General features: G+C 42.1%; 1 protein-coding gene across 1 annotated transcript in view; it reads right to left on the bottom strand.

Annotated features, from left to right (window-relative positions):
- LOC126354627 (uncharacterized) overlaps positions 1-20,966 on the bottom strand; it is a 276,170-nt gene that overhangs the window by 145,006 nt on the left and 110,198 nt on the right. The window lies entirely within an intron of this gene.

Genomic DNA, 20,966 nt, shown 5'->3' with positions numbered 1-20,966 from the left:
CCAATAGATTGTGGTCAGAGTCCACATCTGCCCCTGGAAATGTCCTACAATTTACAACCTGGTTCCTAAATCTCTGTCTTACCATTATATAATCTATCTGATACATTTTAGTATCTCCAGGATTCTTCCATGTATACAACCTTCTTTTATGATTCTTGAACCAAGTATTAGCTATGATTAAGTTGTGCTCTGTGCAAAATTCTAACAGACGGCTTCCTCTTTCATTTCTTAGCCCCAATCCATATTCACCTGCTATGTTTCCTTCTCTCCCTTTTCCTACTGTCGAATTCCAGTCACCCATGACTATTAAATTTTTGTCTCCCTTCACTACCTGCATAATTTCTTTTATCTCATCATACATTTCTTCAATTTCTTCATCATCTGCAGAGCTAGTTGTCATATAAACTTGTACTACTGTAGTAGATGTGGGCTTCGTGTGTATCTTGGCCACTATAATACGTTCACTGTGCTGTTTGTAGTAGATTACCCGCACTCCTATTTTTTTATTCATTATTAAACCTACGCCTGAATTAACCCTATTTCATTTTGTATTTATATCCCTGTATTCACCTGACCATAAGTCTGGTTCCTCCTGCCACCGAACTTCACTAATTCCCACTATATCTAACTTTAACCTATCCATTTCCCTTTTTAAATTTTCTAACCTACCTGCCCGATTAAGGGATCTGACATTCCACACTCCGATCCGTAGAATGCCAGTTTTCTTTCTCCTGATAACGACGTCCTTGAGTAGTCCCCGCCCGGAGATCCGAATGGGGGACTATTTTACCTCCGGAATATTTTACCCAAGAGGACGCCATCATTATTTAACCATACAGTAAAGCTGCATGCCCTCAAGCTGTAGTTCCCCCTTGCTTTCAGTCGTTCACAGTACCACAACAGCAAGGCCGTTTTGGTTAGTGTTACATGGCCAGATCTGTCAATCATCCAGACTGTTGCCCCTGCAACTACTGAAAAGGCTGCTGCACGAGTTACTTAGAAGTAGATACCTTAGGGGTTGCGAAGCAACTCAAATCGCTTGATACGGGCAAGTCTTCAGCTCCAGATTGTATACCGATTAGGTTCCTTTCAGATTACGCTGATACTATAGCTCCCTACTTAGCACTCATATACAACCGCTCGCTCACCGACAGATCTGTACCTACAGATTGGAAAATTGCGCAGGTCGCACCAGTGTTTAAGAAGGGTAGTAGGAGTAATCCATTTAACTACAGACCTATATCATTGACGTCGGTTTGCAGTAGGGTTTTGGAGCATATACTGTATTCAAACATTATGAATCACCTCAAAGGGAACGATCTATTGACACGTAATCAGCATGGCTTCAGAAAAACATTGCTCATGTGCAACGCAGCTAGCTCTTTATTCGCACGAAGTAATGGCCGCTATCGACAGGGGATCTCAAGTTGATTCTGTATTTCTAGATTTCCGGAAAGCTTTTGACACCATTCCTCACAAGCGACTTCTAATCAAGCTGCGGACCTATGGGGTATCGTCTCAGTTGTGCGACTGGATTCGTGATTTCCTGTCAGGAAGGTCACAGTTTGTAGTAATAGACGGCAAATCATCGAGTAAAACTGAAGTGATATCAGGTGTTCCCCAGGGAAGCGTCCTGGGACCTCTGCTGTTCCTGATCTATATAAATGACCTGGGTGACAATCTGAGCAGCTCACTTAGATTGTTCACAGATGATGCTGTAATTTACCGTCTAGTAAGGTCATCCGAAGACCAGTATCAGTTGCAAAGCGATTTAGAAAAGATTGCTGTATGGTGTGTCAGGTGGCAGTTGACGCTAAATAACGAAAAGTGTGAGATGATCCACACGAGTTCCAAAAGAAATCCGTTGGAATTCGATTACTCGATAAATAGCACAATTCTCAAGGCTGTCAATTCAACTAAGTACCTGGGTGTTAAAGAAACGAATAGCTTCAGTTGGAAGGGCCACATAGATAATATTGTGGGGAATGTAAGCCAAAGGTTGCGTTTCATTGGCAGGACACTTAGAAGATGCAACAAGTCCACTAAAGAGACAGCTTACACTACACTCGTTCGTCCTCTGTTAGAATATTGCTGCGCGGTGTGGGATCCTTACCAGGTGGGATTGACGGAGGACATCGAAAGGGTGCAAAAAAGGGCAGCTCGTTTTGTATTATCACATAATAGGGGAGAAAGTGTGGCAGATATGATACACGAGTTGGGATGGAAGTCATTACAGCAAAGACGTTTCTCGTCGCGGCGAGACCTTTTTACGAAATTTCAGTCACCAACTTTCTCTTCGAATGCGAAAATATTTTGTTGAGCCCAACCTACAAAGATAGGAATGATCATCGAAATAAAATAAGAGAAATCAGAGCTCGAACAGAAAGGTTTAGGTGTTCGTTTTTCCCGTGCGCTGTTTGGGAGTGGAATAGTAGAGAGATAGTATGATTGTGGTTCAATGAACCCTCTGCCAAGCACTTAAATGTGAATTGCAGAGTAGTCATGTAGATGTAGATGCCCCTCTTCAAGAAAGTGTCACCCTCTTTGCCGTCGCTATTAACAGTATCACGTCCACTATCCGGAGTCCTGCTCCTTGTTTGTGGACAATTTTGCTGTTTTCTGTTCCTCCTCCAGTCTTGTCACTGCTAGTCGGCAGTTGCAGCTAACGATAAAGCGCTTAGAGGCATGGACTTCAAAGACGGGTTTTACCTTTTCTGCAGACAAATCTCTGTGTGTTCATTTTAATCGTTCTCAGCGTCCTTTTACCTCCCCTGAATTGCGTCTGAGGGACACCGTTCTTCCTTTTAGAGACACTGTGAGGTTCCTGGGCCTCACTTTTGATTCCAAGTTGTCGTGGTTGCCTCACCTTCAAGACCTCAAGGTGCGGGCCCTGAGGGCACTGAATATTTTGAAGTGTCTGAGCCATCGGTCCTGGGGAGCAGATCGGGCGCGTCTGCTGCAGTTTTATAGGGCTTTCGTCCAATCGCGTCTTGACTATGCATGCACCGTGTATGGGTCAGCAAGGCCTTCGTATCTGAAGATCCTTGACGCAGTACACCATGAGGGTATCAGACTGGCCACTGGTGCCTTCCGTACCAGTCCCATCCCCAGCCTGTGTGGTGAGGCAGGGGAACCGCCGCTCGCCATCCGGCGGAAACTCCTCATGGTGCGACAGGTGTGTCATTTCCTTGTCTGTCCTACCTCCCCTGCGTACCTTACCATTGCCCGACCGCCTATGCTGTTTTCTTTTCCAGTCGTCCCAGGGCAACAAGACCATTTGGGATTCGTGCCAAGCATTTGCTTGAGTCCCTTGGTGTGGAGTGCGTGGCCCCCCAACGACAAGGTTTTACTCGCCTGCCTCCCTGGTTGCTTCAGAGGCCCAGCATCCTTCTAGACTTGTCGGAGAACCGGAGGAACTGCACTCCAGCGTTTTGTTTTTACCTCCTTATTTTACAATATTTTAAACCAGCATCCGGACCATGTACCTGTATTCACAGATGGCTCTAAACAGGGGGACTCTGTTGGTTGTGCTGTTGTTTTTCCTGATCGAGTCGTCAAGTTACAGCTTCCTGCGGCGTTTACCATCCTTGATGCCGAATTGTTTGCAATCTTGTGGGCATTGGAGCAGATGAGATGTGTTCCCAGTCTTAAGTTCCTCATCTGTTCTGACTCCCTGAGTGCCCTTCAGACCATGCAACACTTGCACCCAGCGGATACGGTCGTCCAGAACATCCATGATGACCTACTCCATCTGCAACGGCACGGGATGGAGGTTTCCTTCTGCTGGGTGCCGGGGCACATGGGTATTAGGGGAAATGAACTGGCGGATGTGGCTGCCAAGGATGCATGTTCCCTCCCTCACGTTGTTGAATGTGCCGTCCCCCTCCATGTTGTAACCTCCCTTTTGCGTTTTCGAGTTATGCATCAATGGGAAGAGGAGTGGCTGGCAGTTTCTGACAATAAGCTGCGTCTGGTAAAGGCCACTACGCGACCATGGCGTACGTCCTACCAGTCATACAGGCGGGATGAGGTTCTCCTCACTCGCCTCCGCATCGGGCACAGTCCCTTAACGCATGTTTTTTTACTCCGGCGGGAGGACCCCCAAACGCAGTGCTTGTGGCGTCCAGATTACTGTCCGCCACATTTTACTTGACTGTCTTTTATTCTCTGAACAGAGGGCGGTGGTTTCTTTGCCACCGAATTTGCCCTCTATTTTGCAAGATGACGCAGCGACTGTGGTTAAGGTCTTACGGTTTTGTGTCCTGTCCAATCTGTTGCCTCAGATTTTAGGGAGAGGGTTTTAATGTGCTGCTGGATGACTGGCTCACCCAGGTTTTAGGTAAGAGGTCTGCCAGTCACGATTACCTCCTTGTTTCCCTTCAGTTTCTGTTCTCTTTTCCTTGTGTTTCCTTTACTTTTTTAGTGTGTTCCTTCTCCTCTTGTTTTGCCTCTGTATGTGGGGATTTGGAACTGCGTCAGGTCTGTGTCTTTTAGCCATTCTCCTTGATCGCTGTTCGTCTTAGTCCTTTCACTGCATGTGTTCCTGTTTTTATGTGCCTGGGCGCTGATGACCACGCTGTTTAGCGCCCGTAAACCTCAAACACACACACACACACACACACACCACACATTTGTCTGGCCTCTCAACAGATACCCCACCGTTGTGGTTGCACCTACGGTACGGTTATCTGTATCGTTGAGGCACCCAAGCCTCCCCACCAACGGCAAGGTCCATGGTTCATGGGGGGAGGAAATTGCAATAAAAGATATGCAAAAATAAGGCCAGGTTTAGCAAGGAAGAAAGTTATCTTCCAAGAAGACAATGTGCACCTGCACACATGTGCCGTCGTCATGACAAAATTCCATGAATTAAGGTATAAATTGTTGCCACACCCATGTTATTCACCTGATATGGCTCCATCAGACTTCCATCTCTTCCCAAAGCTGAAATTTTTTCTTGGTGGACAAAGATTCACTTCAAACGAAGAACTGATTGCCAGAGTTGATAACTTTTTTGCAGGCCTGGAGGAAACTCAGTTTTGAGATAGGATCAAGGCACTGAAATGTTGGTGGACCAAGTACATTAATTTACAAGGAGACTACATTGAAAAAAAAGTTTCAGTGATGTAAGTACTATTTTTCTATTCCATTTCGAGAACTTTTCAAACCACACTCGTACATTGGTTTTAGGATTATGTATAATAAGGACTTTTGTCTTGGATGATTGTCCTTTCCAAGGAGGATAGATTGGAAAAGATGATCTTCTAAGGGAAACAACTGCAGGGCAGACCACTGAGATGTGGATAAAGGAAAAGGCAAACTAATGTGGGACCAGTTACTTCAAGTTCCAGAAGACTGGGAAAAATCAGGACAGACTGTTAAAAGGATTATGCGGTGTGTCACCAACTTTTCAGCTACGAAAGACTGAGTATTGATGATGATGATGATGATGATGAAGCTAATGAACAGATCTAAGAATCCCACTCAACTAGTTGGAGAAAAAGTACACCAAAATTCTCTTTTAAAATCATGTCAACCTCCAGAAGGATACATTTTCGAAAGCAAAAGAGTTGGAGGCAACCCATCCAATTACTTGATGAGTATCACATTGATTGTGTTGCCATCACATACAATTCACAGAAATTTACTTGCTAATTCACAAGTGTTAAATGCGATAAAATCCAGGGATGGTGTAGGCTGTTGATCAATTGAACTGTTAACCAAACACGTGCAGCCATCTTGAGTTTATTGTGATTCAGTTCATTTTGTTTCGTATCCCTTTCACGAAAGCACGTACATTGCATATGATTTCCGTGATTTTACAACTGAATTTTGTGCAATTCGTCAAACTTGGTAACTTCCTTTGTGCACAGGTTTGTTTGTGAGGACCATGTGGTCATGATCAACTGAGAAAGTTTACAGTGTCAAGGTCATAGTGATCTTATGCTGTAGAATATCTGAATAAATTATGATTCTTAATTATGCTCCCTTTTTATAGCAATTCACTTCAAATAGAAATTTTATTCATTTAATCTGCATGTTAAAATCAAGGGAAAAGCCCCTCTTGCTAGCTATTTGTGATGTGGTGAAGGTTTTTCAGTTTTTTCCTTCCTGCTAGTCTCTCAAGTAACTGCGAATGTAAGTGTACGTGATTAAACCATCCTTTCATCATTCCTCTTCCATATATCATGGACCTTGCAGGGGACTTCGAAGTAAAGTTCTAAGGTAATTAATATGTGATGTAATATATTGCAGGCAACACAACCATCATATTGCTCACTATACACGTCCTCTCCGGGGGACACCATCTTGATGAACCACTGTCCATGCGGGTGGAGAGTCTTGTGTATCTGCATGAAGCTGAGGGCTATGCTCAAGGTACAAGACCAACTGCCACAAAGGCCTTAGCTGATGGATCAGACTAAGAGTGTCCCACAAAATCCTGTCTTCCTAATCCACTCCTAGTCCTTACCTAATTCCCTTCCCCAACCCAAGGTGTGATGTGATCTGTGCCAAGGGGTGTGTGGGACATGGGAAGATGTGTCGCAAACGGAGCCTCAGGGTACTGGGTGACCTCCCTGAGTAAGTAGCCTTACACCGCGCCCGGTTTCCATGGTGTAGACTGTGTAGATTCCCAAATCTCTTGGGACCAAGACGGACATGACTGATGAAAATAATTTAAAACAATCTGAGGGGCAAACTGAGACCTCAGAAACCCAAACATCGGGGTGAGGACCGATGGAATGCACTCCCACTACTGAATCAGGGTCTAGACCTGAGCAAGAAGTGGGAAATGTAACTGAGAAGTTGGACCAGATCGAGATCAAAGCCTTGTCTGGGGCCCAGAGACAGAACTTCTCAGGGAACAGAAGCAAAAGGAAGGAAAAGAATAGCTTCCCAAACAAAATTGGAGGCAATTAAAAGAGCTTGAGCCCATGGCCCCCAAAGAAAAAACTGTCTCAGGTTGAACGGGATACGCAGAACCTCCTCAATGTCAAAGATAGGTAAGAAGAGGATAACGGAGGAATCTAAGACTCCCCCTCTCAGGATATACAAGTCCAGAAAAAGTCGATGCAAGAAATAGGGAAACAGACCTATAGTACTGCAGTCTCGGTTTTTTGTATGGCGGTCATCCAAGAAGGCCATCCACTGGTAAGCATCACCTCACAGCAGGAGGGGCTCATGCAGATGGCCCTCTTTGAAAATTTTGGGGGAGGGGGGACACTGGTCCAGAACCTAAATGCAGGAGGGTCTATCTAGATCGCTGTGCCCTCATTTTTGTCTGTAAGAGGGTGCATATGGTGGAATGGTTCTAGGAGAAGGTGCCCATGATATCCCCATGGGGCAATGCGGACCTGCTGGTCAAGACGGCAGCTGAGCTTCTTAAGACTGCAAAGTTATCAATATGGGTACCAAAGATCCTTAAGGATGTCTCTCCAGAGAGACTTTTCGAGAAAATAGGGGTCCAGAACCGAAAAGTCTTGACAGAGGATTGGAGAGTACTTAACCAGAAGGCTGTACTGGAAGGACGAACCCTGCTGGTGGAGGTAGAAGAGAAGTCCCTGAAGGCGATGCAAGAGCAAGACCTGAAATTGTTTTTAGGGTTCTCGCAGGTCGCTGTCAGCGTAATCAAAGATCTCAAAAGCAATTATGGCAGCAAGATGCAGACTTGTGGTGCTGCAGATTAATCTGCAGCCAGTAAAGGGGCCTCTGCTGCACAGAGACGTCGCCTGGGAAGACAAGAAGCAGACGAGGTCCTAATACAAAAACCCTACTTACATAAAGGGGGTGCATCAGGCCTCGGTGGTACTGGAGGTAAGCTGATTTATGCTAGAAATATAAGAAACTCCAGAACATGCATTTCTGTGAGAAATGGAATTTCTTTCATGCCAATGATGGATTTCTGTTCCAGAGACCTGGTGACCATCATGATGCAGCAATGTGAGGAAGATATCACGAGGGAAATTGTTTTGGCCTCAACATACCTCCCTTATGAAGACAGCTCTCCTCCTCCTTTGGAGGTGGGGAGACTGATGGAAGCTTGGCATCGACAAGGTGACCAAATGTTGGTTGGATGTGATGCCAATGCCCACAACCTAGTGTGGGGCAGCAAGGACACCAACAGTAGAGATGAGTACCTTCTCGAACTTCTCTTGTCTAACAACTTGGAGAACCTGAATAGGGGTGACGAACCTACAGTCAGGAACAGCAGAACGGAGGAAGTAATTGACATAACCTTTGGTTCCATGATGATGCACAGTTATGTCAAACAACGGCATGTGGAGTTACAGCCATCCTCATTGGACCACATGTATATTAAATTCAAGGTTGAAAAGGAATTCAGACAGACCACAGCCTATAGGAATCCCAGGAAAACAGACTGGGAGACATACAGGAGAGACCTGGACTTAAGCTTATTGGAAATTAAAACCTCGATAAAGAATGCAGTAGAGTTTGAGGAGGTAGCAGCAGCTGTAACCTGTCATAGTGACCTAATACCAGGACAAGTCATCAATCATGAAGAAGTGCACAAACAGGATTATGCCATTGTGCCTTGATCGAATAACAACTTGGAAATGCAAAGAAGACAGGTACAAAGACTGTTTAACCTTGAAAAACGTAAAGGACAATGGACAAAATATCGTGAGGCCCTTGTCAAGTACAACTTTGCAATTAGAGAAGCAAAGGAGGTATTCTGGAAGGCATTCTGTGAGGAAGTGGAGGGCACGGCTGCTTAAGTCAGACTTCACAAAATCCTCATTACAGTACCACCTAAGGTACGTTCAGGAAGGAGGATGGGGAATATACAAAGACAGCACATGAGACACTGGAATTGCTCCTCAAAACTAACTTCCCTCAATATGCTCTAGCGGATAACACAGACCAGAATGCGGTCCCTGGGAGACAATGGTTCTCAGGCATTTGAAGAGAGGACTGAGAATCGCCCAAGGAGTGTGTCAACCTCAGTAAAATCCAATGGGCGGTGGCCACATTCCAAGCATTCAAGTCACCTGGCCCACATGGAATCTTTCCAGCTCTCCTGCAACAAGCAGGAAAGAATGTTATAAGAGTCCTATGCAAGTTACTTGGGGTTAGCCTAGAAGCAGGAATCATTCCTAATGCCTGGGGGGGGGGGGGGGCAGTCAGGGTTGTCTTTATTGAGAATTGATCATACCAAGGCAAAGGATATGAGACCAATCAATCTGTCCTCCTTCATTCTTAAAATGTTGGAAAAACTGGCTAATGTACATGTTGGGGAGAGGAGGCTAACTAGGGCTCCTCTACATTCAAACCAACATGCACATCAACCAGGTAAATCATGTGAGACAGGTCTCCACCAACTCATTGGGAAGGTGAAGAAAGCACTTCATTTTCAGGAAATAGCCCTCTGCGTCTTCCTGGAGATCGAGGGGGCTTTTAGTAACACAACCTTCGATTCCATGCTTAGGGCAGCAGAGGTGCATGACCTATGGACCACTATATGTAGGTGGACTAGGGCCATGCTTTGTGGAAGGAAGGTAGAAGTCACCATGATGAATGAGAAGATGGTAATTAACACTGCTAGAGGTTGTCCACAATGAGGGTTTTGACCCCTTTATTGTGGAATCTAGAGGTGAATGAACTCTAACTAAGTTCCAGACAATGCTTTTGCCAAGGATACGCAGATAATTAGATTAGATTAGATTAGTACTTGTTCCATAGATCATGAATACGACACTTCATAATGATGTGGAATGTTTCATCTTAATAAAAGGTGTAATTCCATTTACTGTGTGGAACTGTATATACTATGCTTTCTCAAAGTTTAGTGAGAGCCCATTTGCAGAGAACCACTTAATGATTTTCTGAAAAACATCGTTTACAATTTCACCAGTTAATTCTTGTCTGTTGGGTGTGATAGCTATACTTGTATCATCGGCAAAAAGTATCAGCTTTGCATCTTTGTGAATATAGAATGGCAAGTCATTAATATATATTAAGAACAGCAGAGGACCCAAGACCGAGCCTTGCGGCACCCCATTTTTAGTTGTTCCTCAGTATGAGAAATCACCAGTTTTTTGCATATTATGTGAACTGCTTATTTCAACTTTCTGCACTCTTCCAGTTAGGTATGATTTAAACCATTTGAGCACTGTCCCATTCATACCACAAAACTTGAGCTTATCTAGAAGTATTCCATGATTTACACAATCAAAGCCTTTGATAGATCACAAAAAATCCCAACGGGTGACTTCCGGTTACTCAGACCACTTAATATTTCATTAGTGAAAGTATATATAGCATTTTCCGTTGAAAAACCCTTCTGGAAACCCAACTGACATTTTGTTAAAAGTTTATTTTTACAAAGGTGTGAAGCTACTCTGCAATACATTACTTTTTCAAGAATTTGGGATAAGGCAGTCAGAAGAGAGATTGGGCGGTAGTTGTTGACATCAGACATATACCCTTTTTTATGCAGTGGTTTAACAATGGCATACTTCAGTCTATCTGGGAAAATACCCTGCTTCAGAGAGCTATTACATATGTGGCTAAGAATCCCACTTATTTCTTGGGAACAAGCTTTTATTATCCTGCTGGAAAAGCCATCAACTCCATGTGAGCTTTATTCTTGAGAGAGTTTATTATCTTCCTAATTTCAGAAGGAGAGGTGGGTGGAATTTCAATTGTATCAAATGGTGAGGGTAAGGCCTTTTCTATTAACTTCCTTGCTTCTTCTGATGAACATTTAGATCCTATTTTCTCTACAACATTTAAAAAATGATTATTCTAAATGTGTTCGACTTCCGACTTGTTTATCAAGTTTCCATTCGCTTTGATGGTGAGGTCGTCATCCTATATTCTTGGTTGCCCTGTCTTGCTTGTAATAATATTCCAAATTGTTGTGGTTTTGTTAACAGAGGTATTAATCTCAGACATGATGCACATGCTTCTGGACTTTTTAATAACCTTTCTGTAGTTTTTATAATATTTGGCTGTTTCTGTGTCATTACTCTTTCTTGTTGTTAGATACAGTTCCCTTTTGTGGTTAAAAGATATTTTTATTCCTTAAGTAAGCCAAGGTTTTTTGTGTGGCTTCTTATAATTAGATTTAACTACTTTCTTGGGGAAACAGTTTTCAAAGTCTCTTACAAGTATATCATGAAATAAGTTATATTTTAAATTAGCATCGGGTTCCTTGTACACCTCACCCCAGTCTAACTGCTGAAGATTTTCTCTGAAATTTCTAACTGTTGAGTCATTAATTGAATGCACAACTTTGGAGGGTAGTTTTGAATTACTGAATGGACCTATGTCATATACTGTAACTAGCTGAGCATCATGATCAGAAAGGCCATTCTCAACAGGACAAGAATTTATGTTTTTAAACCTATCTTGGTCTATAAAAGTGCTATCTATCAATGTGCTGTTGTCCTTTACTATCCAAGTAGGAAAATTAATGACAGGTGTCAAATTGAAAGAACCAAGCAAGACTTCCGGGTCATTCTTCCTATTACACTCTTTCAGTGAATCAACACTGAAGTCCCCCAAATAATAATTTGCTTTCCCCTATCTAAAAGATAGCACAGCAAGGCATCCAAGTTTTCCAGGAATAAATGAAAGTTTCCTGAAGGGGACCTATATACTGTTACAATTATAAAAGAGCCCTCCTTCGGTTTAAGTTGACAAGCACATGCTTCTATATGTTGCTCAAGACAAGACTTTTTTGTATCTAAGCTTTCTACAGAGTGATAACTTTTGACATATATGACAACTCCTCCTCTCACCTTATTCTCTCTACTCATATGTGCAGCTAGTTTATAACCACTGATATTTACCTTTTCCATATCAGACACAATGTCAGACAGGCATAGTATATCTATTAAATTATAAGATTCAATGTCATCTAAACAAACCAGGAGCTCATCCACTCTATTCTTCAATCCCGTGATATTTTGTAAGAATCTACTTTTTTCTTTAATGCACCAATACATGAGTACTAGTGTCCCCTCTTATGGATTTCGCTAACAACCCAGCCAGTTTACCCATCCCTTTCCCAATGAGGTGTAGGCCATGCCTTGTGATATCCCCCCTATCAATAGCCTCGACAGGAACTAATCCAATGTCTGACAGAGTGGCCGCCCTATGCAACTGATCCAACTCCATATTTACCCTCCTGACAGAGCGGTTCAAGTGGAGCTGATCATGCCAAACGAAAACAGGCACCAGTCCAACATCGGTATGGGTCGTCGCCGAGGCTATTTTCACCAGGTCACACTCAATACTGTAGCCCCGATCCCTATCTATACTGTTTCCCACTCCACCCACTATCATCACATAATCCTGCTTTGTGAAACCCTTGCACAAGGAACCTATATCCTCTACCACCTGGCTAAGACATGCACTTGGCTTGAAAAAGTTTGTGACCTGGTACTTGTCACCCAATTTTTCCTGTAAAATCTGGCCCACACCTCTTCCATGGCTGCTACCTAGCAACAGAACTTTCCTCTTACTTTCTACTTTTTTGAAACAGTTGGTTTCCTAGTGAGAGTCTGTTGCATCTTATCTACTTCTTCTGGAGCCTCTTCCTTACTTAACTGTGGTAGCAAGGCAAATCTATTGGTTGTGCCAATTGGGAAACTGTCAGACACTGTCCTCTTTCTGTGGCCCCTGTTCCCAGCTACCACTTCCCACCGCTGTTTACCCTCCTCACCCCTTAACAGAGATAATATATTAAATACAGATGTAAAAGGACACTAAATATGTTTTGGAAACCAATATGTAAGTAAACTATTACCAAATGCAATTAAATTTGTGGTATAAACCTAAATATACATGATTAAAAATTAGGCCAAAACAGCCGAATGTAACCAAAACGAACTTTTTGTGATAAGTGGAAAAATACGTAAATAAAAGAAAAACCTTTAATGGCAAGCTTGAAGAGCACACTAATGAACGAATTTAATTAGTTAATCTATACCAAATGCAATTAAGATTGCGGTATAACGCTAAGCACGCACAATCAGAAAGTAAGGCAAAGCCACAAAATATAAACAAAATGAACTTTTAGCAATTACTGGAACAATACACAAATAAAAGAAAAACCTTTAATGGTGAGCTTGAAAAGCACCCTAATAAACGTATTTAATTAGTTAAACTACAGCAAATGCACTTATAATTGCGGTATAATGCTAAATATGCACACTCGAAAAAATAGGCCTAAGCACCAATAAGTAAACAAACAAACTTTTCGCGATTGCTAGAACACCACGCAAATAAAAGAAAAACTTTTAATGGTGAGCTTGAAGACTACACTAAAAAACGTATTTAATTAGTTAAAATTGTTCAACTACAATTTATTACAACCTAAATTACTTATCTTTCATGAGAACTCTGTCACCGTATGTGCGGCCTTGCCATAGTAATACTTGGCAAATTTACTGCAACAGTCAGGAATATGGCACAAGGTCCACTGGATATTGTGCAAGATTGGTGCAGAAAATAGGATATAAGGGCTAATCCTAAGAAGACTGTTGTGGTACCAATCACGAAGAAGCATATCCAGCACTCAAGTTGGAATCTAAAGCTTTTCAATTAAACTCTACCTGTAAAGCGGATAGTGAAATATCTAGGGGTAACCTTAAATTGAGAAACTAACATGAAACCCTCACATTAAGAGCATCTGCTCCAATGTGAAAGGTACTCTAGTGAGTACCAGAAGAGCTTATGGCAAAAACTGGGGCCTAAGCCCCAGAGGTATGCACTGGATATACACCACAGTGGTTAGACCTAGAACCTCCTATGGGGCCTTAGTGTGGTGGAAGAAGGTAGAAGAGCAGATTGCAGCTCAGGAGCTTGCTAAGGTACACAGAGTGGCCTGCTTAGCCATGACAGGCAGAATTAGCAACACACCAACTGCTGGGATGGAAACCATGCTGGACTTGCCTCCATTACATCTTTGGCTTAAGATGGAGGCAGCAGCTGGTGCATATAGACTCAAAACAGCTAAAAACTGGATCTCATCAGGATATCCAAAATCACACACTAAAATAGTGAGTGAGGTAAATATAGGAATAGTTGCGGAAATGCTCTCCGACTGTATAATAACTCCCAACTGCTTCAACGAGCCTTACAATATAATAATTGGAAGCAGGGAGCAGTGGAAAAAACAGTTTGACACTGTACGGGGAACATTGGTTTACTGATGGGTTGAAATGAGACCAAGGTGCTGGGGCCGGGGTATGCGGGATTCAGCCATGAATGGATGGCATCATCTCTCTAGGAAAACTGGCCTAGGTTTTCGAAGCCAAAATCACTGCAATCAGGGCGTATGTGGAGGAGAATGTGCGAAGGTGCTACCAGGACCGTAGCGTCTACATATATTCAGACAGCCAGGCAGCCCTGAAATCATTGACAGCTCCTGCAACAAGACCTAAGATTATTGCAGAATGTCACAGGGTTCTGGTGGAGCTAGAGGGAAGCAATAAGATAAACCTAGTGTGCGTCTCTGGCCACTCACTCAGGGATTGGTGGAAATGAACAAGCTGACAGATTGGCCAGAATGGGGGCAAAGACTCCATTCATTGGACTGGAACCTGTCCTGAAAATCACCAAGGCTATGATCAAAGTAGAACTATGGAACTGGCTCAGAAGACAGCACGCAGAATACTGGACCAAGGTCTATAAACAAAAACATGGCATGGTAATGATGCCAAAGCCGTGTTTTAGAAGAAGCTCTGTAATCCACAAGAAAGAGACTAAACTCATGGTTGGACTGATGACCGGGTGGGAATTAACACACCTACCTGCAATGAGTATAACGGAAGAAGATCCTAAATGTAAGATCTGTGATGAGAGTGAAGAAACTGCATCACACCTAATCTTCGAATGCACTGCATTGGAGAGCAAGAGACACAGAATTTTCAGGACAACTAGTCCTGAAGAAATTGTGTTTAACTAAGAACTGGTAAAGTGACTCCTTGCACTATTTAAGGGCATTGGTTGGATCTACTAGATATATAGGGAGCGATACTGCACAATAAACTCGGTTTCGCTGCGGGCAGTGGCAGGTTAGGCCATAGCTGTTATAGCTTCCCTGCTAAAATCAAATCAAAATGACTATACACCTTCATGTGTGCAATTAAATTTACCGATCTACTAAATGTTCTTTTGCCAGAATTTTTGTTTACACTCTCACTGCTAAAATTCAACTCCATGCTTCATCCAGATCTGATTTACGGCACATCCTACTGCATACCATTTGCACGACAGTGTATTGAGGATACACTTCACCCCCCGCCCCCACCCCATATTCAGATTAATTTTAAAGATACCCCTTAATTGTAAAGATACCTTTCAAAGACATCTACAAAAAAAATGTATGTCCACATATACTAGGTCTACAACTTTGCTTTTGCAACAGATAACACTAGGGGCAAGTGCTGGGGCAGGTGGGAGGCCATAAGTGTCGTAAATGTAACATAAGTGTTGTAAACATAACACCATCAAAATATTAGTTGACTTGTCATTGCATCATACAGTTTTTCTCAAATATGTCAACTTACAAGCCCAGTCCTCATCATTTGCGGGATATTTTGATTATTACCGTTGACATGAAATCTGCGGCTGAGCCTCATAAAATTCTGGGTAAGATCTATGGCGATGCACATATTAGTGAAATAACATGCAGAGAATGGATTCAAAGCTTCAACAATGGTGATTTTAACATTGAAGACCAGTGTAGTGATGGAAGAGAAAAAGTTTTCAAAATTACCAAAAGTAATGGAAGCAATCACAGGAAATCGTTATAAAAAACAATTGACACATTTAAGCTGAGCACTTAAAGAGAAACGGTCACAGTACAGCAATGGACATGAAAAGGTGATTTTGCAGCACGACAGTGCATAACCCCATGTAGCAAAACCCGTCAGAACATACTTGGAAAAGCTGAAATTCCTGCAGGAATAACAGAAGGTTACAAATAAAACTTTCGGCCTGAAAGACCTTTGTCAAAAATATATCATGAACCAAACACACACACACACATACACACACAAACCCAACAAAGGCATCTGAGTAATGTATATGTGAGTTGCATTTGTGTGTGTGTGTGTGTGTGTGTGTGTGTGTGTGTGTGTGTGTGTGTGTGTACATGTGTGTTTCATGATATATTTTTGACAAAGGCCTTTCGGACTGAAAGCTTTATTTGTAAGTCTTTTTAATGTGCCTATCTATGACAAAACTCTACCATCTGGTGTGCAAAATGTATGAGACAGGCGAAATACCCTCAGATTTCAAGAAGAATATAATAATTCCAGTCCCAAAGAAAGCAGGCGTTCACAGATGTGAAAATTACCGAACTATCAGTTTAATACGTCACGGCTGCAAAATACTAACGCAAATTCTTTACAGATGAATGGAAAAACTGGTAGAAGCTGACTGTGAGGCAATACTGACCCTACGGCTTATCTTAGAAGCTAAATTAAGAAAAGGCAAACCTATGTTTATAGAATTTGTATGCTTGGAGAAAACTTAACTGGAATACTCTCTTTCAAATTCTGGAGGTGGCAGGGGTAAAATACAGAGGGCGAAAGGCTATTTACAATTTGTACAGAAACCAGATGGCAGTTATAAGAGTCGAGGGACATGAAAGGGAAGCAGTGCTTGGGAAGGGAGTGAGACAGGTTATTCAATCTGTATATTGAGCAAGCAGTAAAGGAAACAAAAGAAAAATTCAGAGTAGGTATTAAAATCCACAGAGAAGAAATAAAAACTTTGAGATTCGTCGATGACATTGTGATTCTGTCAGAGACAGCAAAGGAGTTGGAAGAGCAGTTGAACGGAATGGACAGTGTCTTGACAGGAGGATGTAAGATAAACATCAAAAAAAGCAAAACGAGGATAATGGAATGTAGTCGAATTAAGTCGGGTGACGCTGAGAGAATTAGATTAGGAAATGAAACACTTAAAGTAGTAAAGGAGCTTTGCTATTTGGGGAGCAAAATAACTGATGATGGTCGAAGTACAGAGGATCTAAAATGTAGACTGGCAATGACAAGGAAAGCGTTTCTCAAGACGAAAAGTTTGTTAACATCGAGTATAGATTTTAGTATCAGGAAGTCGTTTCTGATAGTATTTGTATGGAGTGTGTGAAGTGAAACATGGATGATAAATAGTTTGGACCAGAAGAGAATAGAAGCTTTTGAAATGGTGCTACAGAAGAATGTTGAAGATTAGATGGGTAGATCACATAACTAATGAGGAGGTATTGAATAGGATTGGGGAGAAGAGGAGTTTGTGGCACAACTTGACCAGAAGAAGGGATCGGTTGGTAGGACATGTTCTGAGGCATCAAGGGATCACCAACTTAGTATTGGAGGGCAGCGTGGAGGGTAAAAATCGTAGAGGGTAGACCAAGAGATGAATACTCTAAGCAGATTCAGAAGGATGTAGGCTGCAGTAGATACTGGGAGATGAAAAAGCTTGCACAGGCTAGAGTAGCATGGAGAGCTGCATCAAACCAGTCTCAGGACTGAAGGCCACAACAACAACAACATCTGTGACTCAGAATCCCCGATATACGGCGAGCGGCAACTCTCCTTTTCATAATATTGTTACATTCAATCCTTGATTTTCCATTGTTTGATTACCAAAATCGGTACACTATGTGTAATTTAGGAACTGAATTTTCTTTTCAAAACCGAATTTTTTGTAGCACTGTACTTGACAAAACATTTGTCAAAATGTAGTCCTATGATGCACTTTCAATAATAAAATGTATCCATTCAACACAAGGTACATGACAACGTTGAGTATGTGGTTTTTCAGGTCGTTCACTCCATCATAAGCGACCTCCTAAGATACAAGCTACAGTTTCCTCAGGGTTGCAACATTTGGTATTCCTATCTTTGGAGCTGTCAATAATATTAGTTTTTTTCTTAGGTTTAAATCTAAATAGGACATATCTGGTGAATTATTCCAGCAAAATAAACACGTGTTAACCGTTGCACTATTTAGATAGAATCTGATGTAATGCTGCGACCACCACTGTTTGACATATTTACTTGTCCAAGTGAAGTAAGGAAACACTAATATCAGGTGATATAATGTGAGGTCCAGTCATAATTCATGAATGAATACAGTGATCCTGAGGCCTGATACTACTGTATCGAGCACCACAAAATTAAACACAACTTCACTGTTTCTTAGTCTGATTCTTTTAAAATCAAGTTAACATTTTGACTCACACGAAAATAACTACTTATTTGATCATGAATGATTCATGTTCTTATCAACAAGGCTGACAGTTTTACATGTTCACATCACAATGGCTGACTGATATCAGACTAGTACTCAACTAGAACTGACAGTTTTCCACCTCCTCATGCATTTTGCACTTTTGTGATAGCTCAGCCATATCTGCCAATATTTATCATAATGATCTAATGAATATTTGTTGTGTTTATCAAGTTAATTTTTAATAATTGAAATTACAATCACGAAGCTTCAGTAGGATAAATACATCAGCCCTGTTATACTGTTATATAAGCTGAACAATAAAAATTTTTAACGGACAGTACACTTCTTGGTTCTAACAGTGATAAGGGAATTTAATTGATCTGCTGTCATTCAAGCACCAAGTGTTCTGCTATCAGTGCTTGCCCACATTCCAGGTGCAAGTGTCACGACCAACTGCCATTTGTGCAGTGGATAAGCTTTCTTTCTACCGGCTTACACAGCTACAACTACAAATACAGTTTGAAATGACAGCAAACCATGATCCAGAATGTGGCATAAAGGACCCAAATAACCAAGAAAAATTAAGCTTCCTGATGGAACAAAATTTATGCAAAGCTTGTCAGTGACTGGAGTGCCTAACATATTGTCTACATCTACATTTACACTCCGCAAGCCACCCAACGGTGTGTGGCGCAGGGCACTTTACATGCCACTATCATTACCTCCCTTTTCTTTTCCAGTCGCGTATGGTTTGCGGGAAGAACGACTGTCGGAAAGCCTCTGTGCGCGCTTGAATCTCTCTAATTTTACATTCGCGATCTCCTCGGGTGGCATAAGTAGGGGGAAGCAATATATTCAATACCTCATCCAGAAACGCACCCTCTCGAAACCTGGCGAGCAAGCTACACCGTGATGCAGAGCGCCTCTCTTGCAGAGTCTGCCACTTGAGTTTGCTAAACATCTCCATAACGCTATCACGCTTACCAAATAACCCTGTGACGAAACACGCTACTCTTCTTTGGATCTTCTCTATCTCCTCCGTCAACCCGATCTGGTACAGATCCCACATTGATGAGCAATATTCAAGTATAGGTCGAACGAGTGTTTTGTAAGCCACCTCCTTTGCTGATGGACTACATTTTCTAAGGACTCTCCCAATGAATCTCAACCTGGTACCTGTCTTACCAACAATTAATTTTATATGATCATTCCACTTCAAATTGTTCCATACGCATACTCCCAGATCTTTTACAGGAGTAACTGCTACCAGTGTTTGTTTCGCTATCATATAGTCATACAACAAAGGATCCTTCTTTCTATCTATTCGCAATACATTACATTTGTCTATGTTAAGGGTCAGTTGCCACTCCCTGCACCAAGTGCCTATCCGCTGCAGATCTTCCTGCATTTCGCTACAATTTTCTAATGCTGCAACTTCTCTGTATACTACAGCATCCTTCGCGAAAAGCCGCATGGAACTTCCGACACTATCTACTAGGTCATTTATATATATTGTGAAAAGCAATGGTCCCATAACACTCCCCTGTGACACGCCACAGGTTACTTTAAAGTCTGTAGACGTCTCTCCATTGATAACAACATGCTGTGTTCTGTTTGCTAAAAACTCTTCAATCCAGCCACACAGCTGGTCTGATATTCTGTAAGCTCTTACTTTGTTTATCAGGCGACAGTGCGGAACTGTATCAAATGCCTTCTGGAAGTCAAGGAAAATAGCATCTACCTGGGAGCCTGTATCTAATAATTTCTGGGTCTCATGAACAAATAAAGCGAGCTGGGTCTCGCACGATCACTGTTTCCGGAATCCATGTTGATTCCTACACAGTAGATTCTGGGTTTCCAGAAACGACATGATACACGAGCAAAAAACATGTTCTAAAATTCTACAACAGATCGACGTCAGAGATATAGGTCTATAGTTTTGTGCATCTGCTCGACGACCCTTCTTGAAGACTGGGACTACCTCTGCTCTTTTCCAATCATTTGGAAACTTCCGTTCCTCTAGAGACTTGCGGTGCATGGCTGTTAAAAGGGGGGCAAATTCTTTCGCGTACTCTGTGTAGAATCGAATTGGTATCCCGTCAGGTCCAGTGGACTTTCCTCTATTGAGTGATTCCAGTTGCTTTTCTATTCCTTGGCCACTTATTTCGATGTCAGCCATTTTTTCGTTTGTGCGAGGATTTAGAGAAGGAACTGCAGTGCGGTCTTCCTCTGTGAAACAGCTTTGGAAAAAGGTGTTTAGTATTTCAGCTTTACACGTGTCATCCTCTGTTTCAATGCCATCATCATCCCGGAGTGCCTATATATGCTGTTTCAAGCCACTAAGACCAGAACTTCCTAGGATTTTCTGTCAAGTCAATACTTTACTTTCGAATTCGCTGAACGCTTCACACATAGCCCTCCTTATGCAAACTTTGACATTGTTTAGCTTCTGTTTGTCTGAGAGGTTTTGCTTGCGTTTAAACTTGTCGAGTGAAGCTCTCTTTGCTTTCACAGTAGTTTCCTAACTTTGTTGTTGAACCACGGTGGGTTTTCCCATCCCTCAGAGTTTTATTCGGCACGTACTTGTCTAAAACGCATTTTACGATTGCCTTAAACTTTTTCCATAAACACTCAACATTGTCAGTGACGGAACAGAAATTTTCATTTTGATCTGTTAGGTAGTCTAAAATCTGCCTTCTATTACTCTTGCTAAACAGATAAACCTTCCTCCCTTTTTTTATATTCCTATT

Source organism: Schistocerca gregaria, chromosome 3 (genome assembly GCF_023897955.1).
Source record: "Schistocerca gregaria isolate iqSchGreg1 chromosome 3, iqSchGreg1.2, whole genome shotgun sequence".
Lineage (NCBI taxonomy): Eukaryota > Metazoa > Arthropoda > Insecta > Orthoptera > Acrididae > Schistocerca > Schistocerca gregaria.
This window is presented reverse-complemented; position numbering and strand designations above follow the sequence as displayed.